Source organism: Salminus brasiliensis, chromosome 1, assembly GCF_030463535.1.
Source record: "Salminus brasiliensis chromosome 1, fSalBra1.hap2, whole genome shotgun sequence".
Classification (NCBI taxonomy): Eukaryota; Metazoa; Chordata; class Actinopteri; order Characiformes; family Bryconidae; genus Salminus; species Salminus brasiliensis.
Window position 1 is genome coordinate 51,937,809 of NC_132878.1, and position 13,766 is coordinate 51,951,574.

The 13,766-nt window shown below is 42.7% G+C and overlaps 1 protein-coding gene across 8 annotated transcripts in view; it reads left to right on the top strand.

Moving 5' to 3' along the window:
* The window catches only part of suco (SUN domain containing ossification factor), a 54,163-nt gene that overhangs the window by 6,465 nt on the left and 33,932 nt on the right, over positions 1-13,766 (top strand). The gene's annotated exons all lie outside the window — the stretch shown is intronic.

Consider the following 13,766-nt stretch of genomic DNA (forward strand, 5'->3'; position numbering starts at 1 on the left):
ACATCCGCTTTCATTAATAAATGAACAACAGGATGAATGGTAAAATACTATATATTATACCTTAGTTATTTCCGGCCACGTGAGCTGATTGGTTGAAAAGCGTGCTGCTGCTTTGTCCATTACGGTGCTTTGTTTTTTTCCACTAACACTGTATTAATCCACTGAGCGCCTTTACTATAAATCATATTAGGAGCGTCCTGAGCGTTCCTAATATGAAAAAAAAACAAGAATGACCTAAAACCAAACTAAAATGATTAAGACAAAAAAGCCAAACTAACTAACAAACAAGAAAAAATTGATGGAAGGACATGCTAACACTAACACATTAAATACTACGTTCACGACTCAATTAATTGGTTTCTTATTTTTATTTATTTTCTGATCTGTGGATCTTTCACAATAACACACGACCCCGAGTGTTCGCTTGCTTTACTGTGATCCTGTAAACTGATATTTTCTGAGACTGTTATCATACCATGAAAGTCTCCAACCGCTGCATCCCTAGTGTTAAGCTCTTCTAGGCCAGCATTGGACCAACCAGCAAGTTCCCCTTTTTCTCATTCTGCAGGATTCTCTCATTTGTGACGTCCAAGAAAGTAAAACTCATAAACCTGTGTTTTAATACTTCATTAGCTTTCTTAGCTTGTTTTTGTTTTGTAAACAACTCCAGGTAGATGTATCTGAAAGTTAAATGACTTTTTCACAGTGTCTCCTACTGGACTGTACTTCTGCCTGACTTTCAGTGCTCTTAATATCAGACCATTTCTTTTTAAGGCCTTTAAGAGTGTTTAAAATAGTATTGCGTGAATTGCAGACGAGTGCTCGTTCCAAATGTTCTTAGGACCTGAAGTATGTCTCTGCTTGTTTTAGTGAGGGGGCCCCTCTCTTTCCTGTTAGGCTCTTTCAGTGCTGTGTGAATGTCTGTCTGCGGGTCTTTAAAAAGCCTGTTATAGTGGCCGGTTGCATAACTGTGACCCTCAGGTCCTAGCTGAGTATCTGTCTGTTCTTTGGGCTGGCTGTTTTAGCCTCTGGGTGGTTAACATTTAAACAATGAAATAAACATGTACAAATGGAGATGCTTGGTCACCTTGGGGGAAATAGCAAGGGTATGAACCTTCACTCTGGCCTTTTCTGTGATAAGCCGGTAGTTTCTACAGAATAATGAGATGTCAGTGCGTTGACTGAATGCCTGAATCTACTCTCAAAGGGGGGGGGGGGTGTCCATACGACGCCTTGTCAAACTCTCTGAAGCATGCTTCATTGTTGTCTTTAGAGCAACGCATACCACAGCTGAAAGTCACTCATCTATCTGCACATCACGCCTTGCATTCAAACCGGCCTATTCTATAAATGGCGCTCTTTCCAGAAGAAACATGCTTCTAGAAGAGATGGTCTCCATCCCTCAAGTCATTTCTCATTCGTTGTTAATATGTTAATTTAATTCATTAATGTATGGATGGCTTTATTTATTTATTTATTTTTAGTATAATTTAAAAAATTATATCTAAAAATGTAATATCTTATAATGCAGTCTATTTGATATTTGTATATTGGTACCAATTCTGACATGTTATCTTGTTGTTAATCTGATGTAAAAGAACTGCACTTTATGCACAAAACTATTGGGACACCAGCTCATTCAATATGTCTTCTGAAATCAAGGGTATTAAAGAGTTTATTCTGATTTTGTTGGAGTAACTGTCTCCACTGTCCAGGGAAGGATTTCTACTATATTCTGGAGCACTGCTGTAAGGATTTGATTGCGTTCAACAACAAGCACTCTAGTGAGGTCAGGATATTGGATGATCACCATCCCACCTCATCCTAAAAGTACTGGATGGAGCACCATCACTCCAGAGAACACAGTTCCACAGCTCAATGCTGGGGGGCTTTAAACCCCTCTAGCCCACACCTGCTCCAAAGAGTCCTATTCTATTGGCCATACTTCTCTACAGGGACTACACAAGCTGTGGGTGTGTGTTGGCATTGGATGCAACTTAAAGTAGCTGGATGTATTCATTGGAAAGAGTGTCCACAAACTTTATAGTGTGTTTCATAGTTTCGTTCATGTGCTATTATGTAGTTCTGTAGAATCCATTAAAATATGTCTATATTGGCCCCTGGTAACTACTATGAATTAAATAACTGCTATGGAGAGATTTGACATGATTGCCAGTGGTCAACCTTGAATTGTGAAATATAGCTACCAGTTTTCAATAGTTCTGTTTCTGTTAAGCTTAAGCTGCAGAGACTTACCAAGTCTTAAATAATACAGTTCAGCATTGAGGACTGAGAAGCCAGTGCAGTGTGTAATTATCAGCAAGTTATTGACAATATTTTTGCTATATTCGTTAAATACATTTAAAATGCGTTGGCCACTGTACACTAAACCATGCCACCAGAGGCAACAGTGCCTCGTTAGTTGGTTTTGCTCCAAATTTGCCCATTTAATTTATCGCCTTGTGTCTGATTCTCTTCGTGTAAGGCTATCCAGGTTCCCCATGCTATCTGGGGCTTTTTGCAGTAGATTTACATACACTAAACTGCTATGTGATATGACCTCTTCCTGATTAGATTCTTTTGTCCCTTTGTCTTGTGGCCATACGTGTCGTGTGCTCTGGCTTAACAAGAGGAACTGTGACCCATTTGTATTCTTCAGTTGTTGCAGGCTTGGTGACATAAAAAGAAAAGTGTTATATTTGCATATCAAATTGACATGAGCATTTCAGTGACCGACATGGATATGACTCTATTTAAGGTGCCATATTTGCATGCTAAACCTCTGGAGGTTAGAGCTGACAAACACCGTCTTATAGGAATCACTGAATTCTTCTAGGCAGACTTGACCATAGGAGGGTTTGCTTCTGACTGTTCTTTTTGCTGTCCTCAGACACACGCGAATGCACATGTACACACAGCCATGCTTGTATATGTCTGGTACGCTGGCCCCAGCATACTGTGTGGTCAGAGGAATTAGGTTTGACAGTGCCGGTCACTACACTTCATTGTTCTTCTCCTTTTGACCGTGAGGGACTTCTTAACTCCTCACTAGGGCACGGGAGTGCAATTGGGCAGTCAGTGCACCGGGTAGCCCGGTTCTGTTCAGGTCCAAAGGACCTTTTCGTTCACGAAATTCGATTCTCACACCGGCGATATTCTAGGCTTTATTACACAGGATCAGAGTAACCGATCATACACATCATAGAAAACGGCAAGACTCCCCCTATCTGCCCTCGACCTGTCCTCAACCATCAACGAGTAATCCAGCTTGTCTTCCTTATAAGGAGAATACCATATATAAGGTATCGGCCAATGTGCACAGTTCATGTATTGGTATCTGAACAGAAAAAGATGGATCAGTGCATCCCGAGTTCTGATAGCCGCCCAGGGTCCGGTCAGTCTTAGCATGTGGTGTTTTTGTGTGTACATGTGCTCATTGGATTTACTGCAGTACTTTTACTGGGCATTGTTTCTACAAGTGAGTGTTATATCTTAATTTGTAACTCAGGATCAGATAACATTGGATGAGGATAATGATGATGATGATGATGATGATTATGAAAAGGTGAGGAAGAAATAACCGAGAGAGAACCGGTACAGCCCATGTTCTACACACTAGTACATGTACACTCATGCATTACTGCAGTGCAGTCTGGGACTGGTCTCTGGAAAGTGCTGTCTCCTTTTATTAGAACACACACATACTTCCTCTGTCAGCCCGTCTCCCCTTGGGCCCTGTGGGCCAGTCACGATATGAGCCCTGACACTCCCTAAAGCCTTTAATGCATGCATTTCTGTGTACTGCTTCTTTCCTGCTGTTCTCAGTGTTTTCAGAACTGTGCTCACAGGCACACACACTCTGACTTTTCCTCTTACTGCTGCTACGGGAGTAACGGTTCAGTATGGTTTTCCAATTGAAGGCTCGTTTCTGAAACCTTGTGTTAATATAAGTACCTTGGTGCTCTATTGCAGAAAGCCTGGTTAACACAATCTGTAGAATTTGTAAATCACTGAAGGAAAAAAGCAGAAAATTGAGTGTGGGTGTGTTCAGAGCACAGTTGGAATTGACCAAAAAATCTAAATTGGCCATTTTTTTGGGGGGCTGATTTTATTATCGTTTATTTTTATATTGGATTTGTGTTCGTTTTTAAGGAAACTGAAATTGGAAGCATTGTTGATAATCATGTGACTTTTTTTCCTAAAAGCTCTGTTAAGAAATTGTTACAAATTTGATAGGTTTGTTTTTGACGTATTAGGGAAAACAGATTCATTTAATTTGAAGTCAGATGTTTCAGTCAAGAGGATGGCAATCAGGTGTGAGTTGAGCAGGGTTTAGCCAGACTTCAGAGAGGGCCACTGCTGCCTGTCTGAGGTCACGCAGGACCACATGGGTAAGGCAGAAACCTGCTGAATGTTCTGTGGATGTGCTCAACGTTGGCTCATACATAAAAACATGTAAGAACTATATGCCTTATCTAGCTTTAGTAATGAAGAGCTAAGATTTGTGCAGAACAAACCTGGCACTGCTCAAGTCTACTCCTGGTTGAAACTCCTCTTTTGTATTGACGCTCCACTTTTGACGTTGACTTTCCACTCCACACCTATCCGCGTCATACAGTCATGTGTGCATCATGTGTATTTAACCTGATTCGGCGGTCACATCGCAGATAGTTTGGCCAGCATTCCGGATGTGCTGCCTCCACTTTACTCCACTGAAAATCGGCAGGTGCGATGACAGTTATTCACTATTTACTCAGTGACTTGGCATGATTGGTTGATCCCATGCTTCTGCCTTCTCATTAGACTGTGGGCCTATAGTTAAGCTTAATGTAAACCCACTGGTCGAATGTGTTGATTGATTGATTTAATTAATTTATTTATTTCTCCCTTGCAGAGTTGCATAATAGAAGTGCCATAAGTGAGTCTACTGCAGACCCCATCATAGCTCTGACAGCTGATCTTTAATGCATTAAGGACGAGGTAGAGAAAGCAAGAGTAAAGATCCTGAGTGATGCTAAAGTGCTTTACCCTAATGCAGAGGTGCATTTGCAGGCTGATTGCACCAATGATTTTCTGGTATTCTACTATGGGGGCGCATTTCTTTCTGTCACTGCTTATGATATGGCTGTGATAAGGGCTGATAAGGGAGTGCAGATAGTTTTGGCAAAACTCCAAGCCGTGCAGCTTTTGCTCAGGGTAACATCAATATGGATCCTGGCAGCATACGTTCTAGCAATCCTCTGGCGGCAGATTTGACCGTTTTGTGGCAATGGAGAATCTAGAGGCTGTGTCATTATCTACGGTTATCACAGAAACTTGCGCAATAGCTGCTACATGACTCAAGGACGTTACAAAAGATACTAGAAAGTTTTAATGTTGACGCAGACACAAACCAGTTAACAGCTTTAAGCAGTAACAGTTTAACTTGTGTTTATGCATGTTATGTAGGTCACACCTCAGTCTATTAAAATGTGGCATTTTATTTTGGACAAAATGAGCCAAAAAGACACGAATAGAGTCAAATAAACTTCGGTTCCTGTTCTGATAGATGCGATCTTTTTGCACTGCTGTTAATACATTGTACATACAGAAAGCCTAAGAGTTTATGTGCTGGCAAGCTATTTAACTAGCTTTATTCAACTTAAGTACTATAGGTACTTTCTGGGATGCTTTCTCGGACTGGAATTAAGCCTAGTTCTGCACTGCACAGCATTTTATATGGAGAGTCTCCATTGTAATGTAAATATTGTCCTTGACTAGGCTCTTAGTGTTTAATTATTTAGGTTCTATGGGTGAGCCAGTTTTATAGTCTAGTCGAGTGTGGTGATTAGGCTAATTAGTATCTTCTCAACCGGCCTTAATTAGTATTTTCTCTCTGTTTGTCTCCTCCCTTTTTAAACATGCATGCTGAGCTGTGGCTCATCATCCAAATGGTTCACTTGGAAAGGCAGTGCGACGAGGTCTTCATGGTGGAAGAGATGTAGGTACCCGACAGGAGCAATTATGAGGACTTCCAACAAGCCTCATTGACTTGATGAAATGAGGGATCATATTAATAGCTTGTGCTGATGTGAGCACATTCTTGAAGATGGAGAACATGGACACATGTTAGAATCTGAGCCACTCCAACATGGGCCAAACTGTGATGGCTAGATGACTGGGTCAGAGCATCTCCAAAACACCAGGCAGGTCTTGTGGGGTTTTTCTGGTAGGCAGTGGGTGGTCAGTATCTACCATAAGTGCTTCAAGAAAGGACAATCGGTGAGCTGGTGCATTGATGCGATCCATGGAGGGCCCGCCTCAAAACCTCAGAAGGATCTGCTGCAAACGTCTTGGTGCCAGATACCACAGGATGCTTTCAGAGGTCTTGAGAAAACCATGCCTTAAACGGTCTGATTTGTTGTGGCAGCAACGACATTAGGTGTTAATGTTCTGGCTGATCTGTGAATATACCTTAGCTTCCCTTGTTCTCATGTGTTGGCTCAGAATCAGGTACATGTGCTTGCTGATTATTTGTGTATGTTCTGTGTGTCGCAGTGATGGATCCTTGTCTGCTCTAGTGGACTCTAGTTCTTACTGGATAAGTGCCCTAAAGGATTGTAAGTTTCAGATGGTTGTTGTGACAGAGATTATCATTTTTAAATCCTTGCAGAGCGTCTTGTAGGGAGAGACAGGATTTGCGTCTCCGGTTGCTTTTCGAGCTGCATGTGTATCCAATGGCAACAGCTAAGATTCCTTACTCTCCCACAGAAAGTTGGCGCACTGGTTGGTATGGAAACCCTAAGGATTGATGAGGGGGTCCAAGGCCATGCTCTAGTATTCTGCCTTGGTCTGAGCAGGATAAAGAGGACTGAGGGGTTCATCAGCGACCCTGTAAAGGCTTTGCTAGCTCAGCGGCTCACTGGGCTGCCATGAGAATTGCCTTCAAGGAAGTCAGACTAGTACGCCAGTCTCTTACCAGTGCTCTTCATTGACGTTATACGGTACCCGTAGGGACCACCTCATAGTTTTTGACCGTTGCTTTTGCTGCCCTATGACCTGACCTTAGGGTCAGAAGTATTCTGGTCCATGGGACATTATGTAAGAAGTCTGATGAAAGTCAAACTGGGAATCTTGACCCCAGAATCTTGATTTTTGATGACGTGATGAAATGATGCTGCAGTGAATGACCGTGACATCTGGGGCAGTGTGCTTATGGCCTGGGCCGTGCATTAGTGCTTTAACTGCCTAGGTTTTTACAACATCTGTTGCTTTCACTCTGGCTTCTGGGAGCTTTTGGCTTGTTGGACTAAGTGCCGTAAAGTGCTTTAAGTGATGCCCATCCTTCCCAGCTTTTTACTGTGGGAACTGGACTCCCCTCTGACTGAAAAGTTGCTGTCGTTGCAGTTCTTTGCATTAGGATTGTCTTCAATTCTGAAACTATGGAATTGTTTTTTATTGTTGTTGTTGTTGAATGGGCTTTCAACCAACAAATTGCTGACTTTGTAGCTCCTCCATGTCGCTTGTATATCCTGATTCTACTTTAGCCTTCCCCAGCAATGCCATGTGAGCGGGGAAGGATTATGTTGGATGAGCTGGATTTGATGCCCTTTTGCTAGCTTCATTCTGTGCTGCGCTGTCGGCACAGGCAGGTCTGGGCTCCATCCCTCCTCCAACCATTGGGCCGGTGACGGAATGTTTTTGTCTGGCCGAAGCTCTGCCCTACTTTTCGGGAGAGGGCTGGCAGTATGCCTGCCTGTTCCTCTTTTCCTCCCCCAGCCACGTGGCTCTGTACACACTCCGGAACTGCTCTAGCTCTATTCTGTCTCCTCATTCTCTTTTTGGTGCTGCAGTGAGTTTACCGCGGTCCCTCTTTCTTGCACATTTTTAGAATCCAATGGACCAAACTGACCAAAGGAGTTAGACTCTCCATAGACTTTAATAAACAGCCAAACATTTTACACATAGTACTTTATTTCGATTCAGAGAGCAGTGTTTTTCTCCAGTTCATGCTCTTATATATGCCTGTATATCTGTTTATCTGTAATGAGCAACAGACTGGCAGAGGCAGCTTCTCAATGCTATTTAAAGAGCAGGCTCTGCTGGCTGTGGTTTTTGCCTCTGTGGAACAACAACAGCAGCAGCAGCAGCAGTTTAGTTTGGGCCCTTGATTTCATTTCAGTCTTCCGGTTGGACGGCTTAGGTGATTGAAGTGCGTGTGGAAAGACATGAACAGACTACATGGAGGAGAGTTTATCTGGACGTTTCGTGACCAGTGTCCCTGACCAGTTTGCTCTGTTTTTCCACTCTCTTTGCATGCATTAATGAACTAGATGCACTGTTCCGAGGCCCGAGTCAAGGTCTTATCGTTGAATTATGCAGGGACAGATGATCATTTAAAATGAATCCTCCTGCAGCGTGACGACAAAAGACTGCAGCGAACTGTCCATATGTTCATGCCTGGCTTCATCGTTAGCATCTGTTGGCATACTTGAATACTGCAGAGAAGGCTGAGTCACTCTAGTTGAAGGTTGTGTGATTAAATTCTTTAGGAATAAGGAACTAGCCTTAACGAGAATTAATGTTTGAGATCACAAACTTGATCTTGAGGGCAGAGCCCAACTTACGAGGCATCCCAATACCTCTTGTGGTTTGTGTTCCGTTCAATCTTTGGACATGATCGATCAATCCATTGCTACATGTGTAAAAGCTAAGCTCATCTCCAGCATCCCCACCCTGTTTACTTTTAGGGTCATATTAACTTAATCGGACAGGGTAGCAATTGCTGCTGGGCCGACATCACAAGATTCATCTCGAGGATGTTCCTTGCAATGGCCTAAGACTAAATTTAGACCTTCTGCGCAAAATTAGCCCTGGAAACCTTAACGTTAATAGAGAAGTCTCTGTTCAAACAGAGGTCTGCTGTTGTTTATATCCTTATAGCATAATGGACGACATCAGAAAAAGGACACGCTCATAACTGCTTCATTGTCATTATGCCCTTAGATCTGGACAGGCTGGCAGTGCTATTAGCTTGGCCCTTTGTGCTTTATTTCATTATAGCACTTTAAATATCCACTCTTGTGCTTGTGTTCCTGGCTCTTGTAATTGTTTACTGTGATAACACTCTGTAGACTAGCCTTAATATTTTCCATGGTCCCCCATCTGCTCTGCTTTTCTTCTAACGCAGATGGTGGGTGCTTATTTCTTCATCAACAACAACATCAGGTAGGAATTGGGCTGACCACAGGGCCGAGCTAATAGGCTTCGTCACACGAAGATCCGAGTGCGCTGGCATAGCCTTCCGCCTTTTCTGCGTGACATGGTTAACAGATGGGTCGTTTTAACACTCTCAATTAGGTGGAATGAGATTAAGGTTCTAGTCAGAGCTACTTGCCCAAGAGTTAAGGTTTAGTTGATGTCACTGTTCGTGCATGGCTAAGCTGCAGATCTACATGTGTTGCAGTCTGTGAGATGACCTTTGGTGGGGCAGTTGTGGAAAAAGCTAACCTAGTTCATCTAGTTGAATTGACCTTTCGTACTTCAGTGCTTGAGTGCTGAACTATGAATAGTGTGTGTGAGAGAGAGTGTGTGTGTGAGAGAGAGTGTGTGTGTGAGAGAGAGTGTGTGTGTGTGTGTGAGAGAGTGTGTGTGTGTGTGTGAGAGAGTGTGTGTGTGTGTGTGTGTGTGAGAGAGTGTGTGTGTGATGCTGCTGTGTTGACCGAATTCTCCAGTATTGGATCTGCTCTGAGCGTGTTACTATGGTGAGCTACCTGACCCAGGTATGCATTAATGCAGCTGGCCTGAGGTCTGGCTTAAACAGGCCTGAGCCATGCCAGGTCTGAGAGGATGAGGTCAGCGCCATTGTACAAGCCAGACACGGTAATCCTACAGCCTCAGATTCTCAATGGAATTACATTGCATGCATATAACTGGGTACGGTCTTTGTGTTCTGATATTAAAGACTGAGCGTTATGATTAAATAAATGATCAGTATCTAATTTAAATATTGGAAAAATGGATAAAAAAATCTGGATGGATTTCTGGACTGGGAATGTGCACATGTACTTGAGTACTCCGTTAAAGCTGCATTATGTGAGAATTGGTATTTTCTGCTCCTACAGTCAATTAGTGGAATTTCTGCTTTGAGTCAACCCCCTGAATAAGGACATGCATATATGCATTTTTGGACTTTTAAGAGAAATAGAAGCATGTGGATGGAGGTGGTAGAGTAATATTAGCGGCGTTTACACAAATATGACAGTAGGAGTTGCACAGTTCCCACAAGCATTTTTCACCCCCTTTTCCAATGTTACACGGCACAGTTAACGTTGTGCCAAGCCCATAGTAGCACCAATATAGACACTGTTCTCCCTATTACATGTTCATGGAGCATCGCAGCTAATTAGCTGCTATTCTTTATTGCATAGTGTTGCTTTAAGTAAGAAAATACTGCAAAAGCTGATTAGGCATTTGTTAGATTTCATCATGAGAAGATATCGAGACAATTCAGGGAAAGTCTCCATTACTATTTTTTTTTTATTATTTCTAAATAATAAATGTATTCAAACATATTTTCATCTGCTTGCTGCTCAGCTGTCATGCTACTGAATGGGTTTGTCTCTTAATCCCAGCACTTTCACCTAAAAATAACCTTACAGATCGATGTTGATTTTGATAGTTAATAGTATTGTATCATGAGCACCTTTTTAAAAAAATATGTTTTAGAGATATTAAACCTTTTTATTTTGACGTCTGTAGAACTGGTCCGGTTGTGGCTCTGCTTTTCTCTGGCGCGCTGAATAGAGCAAAAGCTAACAGGAAATCTTTGAGGGATTTTGTTGGGCGCCTGAGCTTCCTGGTCCCACTCAGCCAGGCGGAGCAAAAGAATAAACCCTGGCCTCAGACCAACTGATCTGTCACATCGAATAGAGCACTGGCTCATTGATCTTGCTCATTTACTGTCTAGTGCTGTGTCAACCACTTTCTTTCCCACTGCTTGTGTTTTGGGGCTGGACTCTACCCAACTGATTGGCCTTCGGTGCCAGATGCTTTGGCCAGAGTCTCTTCTCTATGAAATATGGATGTAATGTAAACCATACCAGTATGAATAATGTAGACAGGGAGAGTGTGCTTTATGGAAAACGCTGGATACACATACCTAAAGATAAAAAAAAAGGGGGAGTGCTTCTGTTTTCGGTTTTGCCATGCAAAACCTGACCTGGCCAAACTGCATTTGATCATGATCAAGGACCAATAAAGTGTTACCTTCTGTTTCTGAAGTGTAAAGTGATTTGAAACTCCACTGTCTTGCTCACTTTCTTTGAAACTACAATGATTCTTAAACCAGAGATTAACCTCAAACGTTGAGTGTTTTTGCTGGATTCTAGCTCCCATAACATAGGGATAGAGCAATAACCTGGAGCCTGGGCCTGGGCCTGGGCCTGGAGGACTGCCTTTAGAACCATTGCTATCTCAACTTCTCTCAACTTCTCAAACCTCTTCTTTAAGAGAGGGGATCACCCTACAGAGTCGAAGTCCAACACACCTGCCTTTAATATTGGCCCTGAAGGCCTTCATTACCTGGACCATGTCTGTAGCTTTTGGGTTGGAGCCAAACTCTGCTGGGCCGGTTCTTTAGTCTGGCCTTGAACCATTTTTGGTCCCATGAACATGACCATGATCCTTAACTGTAAAGAACTGTTTTTGTAAATGACGTATGACACTTTAAGGACTTCAGCATATGTGTAACACTAATGAAAGGCTCAGCCCATGCCAGGAACCACTTGAGGAACCTTAATTCTTAAACGTTTGTCTGCTTATTGGTATAGTAGCTATGTAGAGGAAGAGAGGGCTTCTTACAGTAATACCCTGCAGCACACAGCTAACTGCACGTTTGCATGACTCAGCAAAGGCTTTGAATCCTGTCTTTGCATTTCTTGCTGACCCTTAGGCCTCCGTGTGGGTTTCTGCTCTCTGCAGGTGATGACTGCTCCTGGTGTGCTCCCATGAGTTTCTTGTCTCAGCAAAGCGGTAAAAGCTCAGACATGCCCCAGAGTCCAGAGACTGTCTCTGTGCACTGTTGCACTGTCTGATGGGTCTGGGTTTTTGCCCAGTCAGCCAGCTTGAGATTGTGCCCTGTCTTCTGAGCTGTTTTAGCTCTTGTTGGTGCAGGATTGACAAACACGCAGTCCCTACATAAATGCGTGATTCTCGTCTAAACCCACGCACTTATGCAATACTCAGAAATGGGTCACATTCTCTCTGGGAGAAAAGAAGCAGCCCATTCAGCAGCTTGTTGGTTTTCTTTGCCGCTTTCCACACTTCATCTCAAAATTGATGTGGCCTACTGGAATCTAAGCTTTTAAACTAAGCAAAGTTCTCTAAATTAAAAGATCTCTAAAGAAGCATCATACTGATCTACACATTTTGAAGCTCGCTGGCCTGTTCTGTAAAGGAACACCATGAAGTGTATAAACCAACAGGACATTGGGTCTCGTTCGCCAATATCTTTCTAGGAATTTCTCAAGAACGTTTTTTAAAGTGGTTGGTGAATAAGGCCCAGAAAGAGTCGTCAACCAGTTATCCTGTAATCCGTCTGTTGATGATGAAGTTCTTAAGCCTTAGTTTCAGAAGGGGACGTTTATTATTGGCTTGGAGATGTAATATCCTAGCGGTACTGTATTCTTGGCAAATCGGGTACCATCCGAGAAGGCAAAGTCATGCTTAGTCATGAGCTCATATTGTGAGCAATGTGAGTGGAGGCTCTCAAATGTCTCAGACTTGATAAGTCGTTTCAAGCCTCCGTGTGGGCGAGCATCCTTGAATGTCCATGCCTGTCAAGCTAGGTCAGCATACGGAATCTAAAAATGGAGAGCGTTTTTCTATGCAAACCCTTTAGCGCTCGGCATTCCACGACTTCAGACACGAGTGCCCTGCTGTTTCCTGCTCGGTGGTTTATTCTAAAACATGTTTGGAATGCAGTAACGATTTGAAGAAAAAGGGCTGTCTGGCTCGAACGTGGGCTTTTAAAGCAAACTGGTGGAAAAGGTTCTTCTTAGCAGTGACTGCACGTTCTCCATGTAGGCCGGGGTGCTGACAGCATACTAACGTTTGCCCCCCATGTGTGCAGATTTCAGGCCAGGTTTCAAGGTGAAGCTATCAGGTTACACACTCTGCAAGCGAGCTGACAATCAGAAGTCCCAGCTGTTGTCCACACTCATCTGAGAGGGGGATTATTTTAACATGGGGGTGCTCAGTAGAGGTGTGGTATTCCAACTCGGACAGAAGTCTGCTTGAGAAATGTCAAGTGTTGGAGATTTGGATGGAACTTTGTGGTGCAGCAGCTAACTCTGCATGCGGCATGAGTTAAAGCAGGGTTCTTTTGGTGCGCTGTTTCATATTACATGGATAGTCCATATGATTTCCATTAATGAGAGTGGCCTAATTTTGTAGTCGTGAAGCTTGCCACTCTTCCGTTAAGCTGTGCTGTGAAAAGAGAGTACATTTTAGAGTAGGGATAACTTTATTCATGTACAGATGAACTTTGAATAAATTGCAGGTATTTTAGGGCTGTGACCTATCGTCCCCAACACCATTCTGCTTGTCTGGAGGAAATCAGTCATGAGATATTGCTTGGAAATATCAAGTCTAATTTGTTGTATTTGTTGTATTTTATATATATATATATATATATATATATATATATATAATCTTTATCCCCAGTGTAAGTGTTTGCCGAACCTGGTCTTGTAGGACCCCCACCCTTCTCATATTAGTGTATTTTC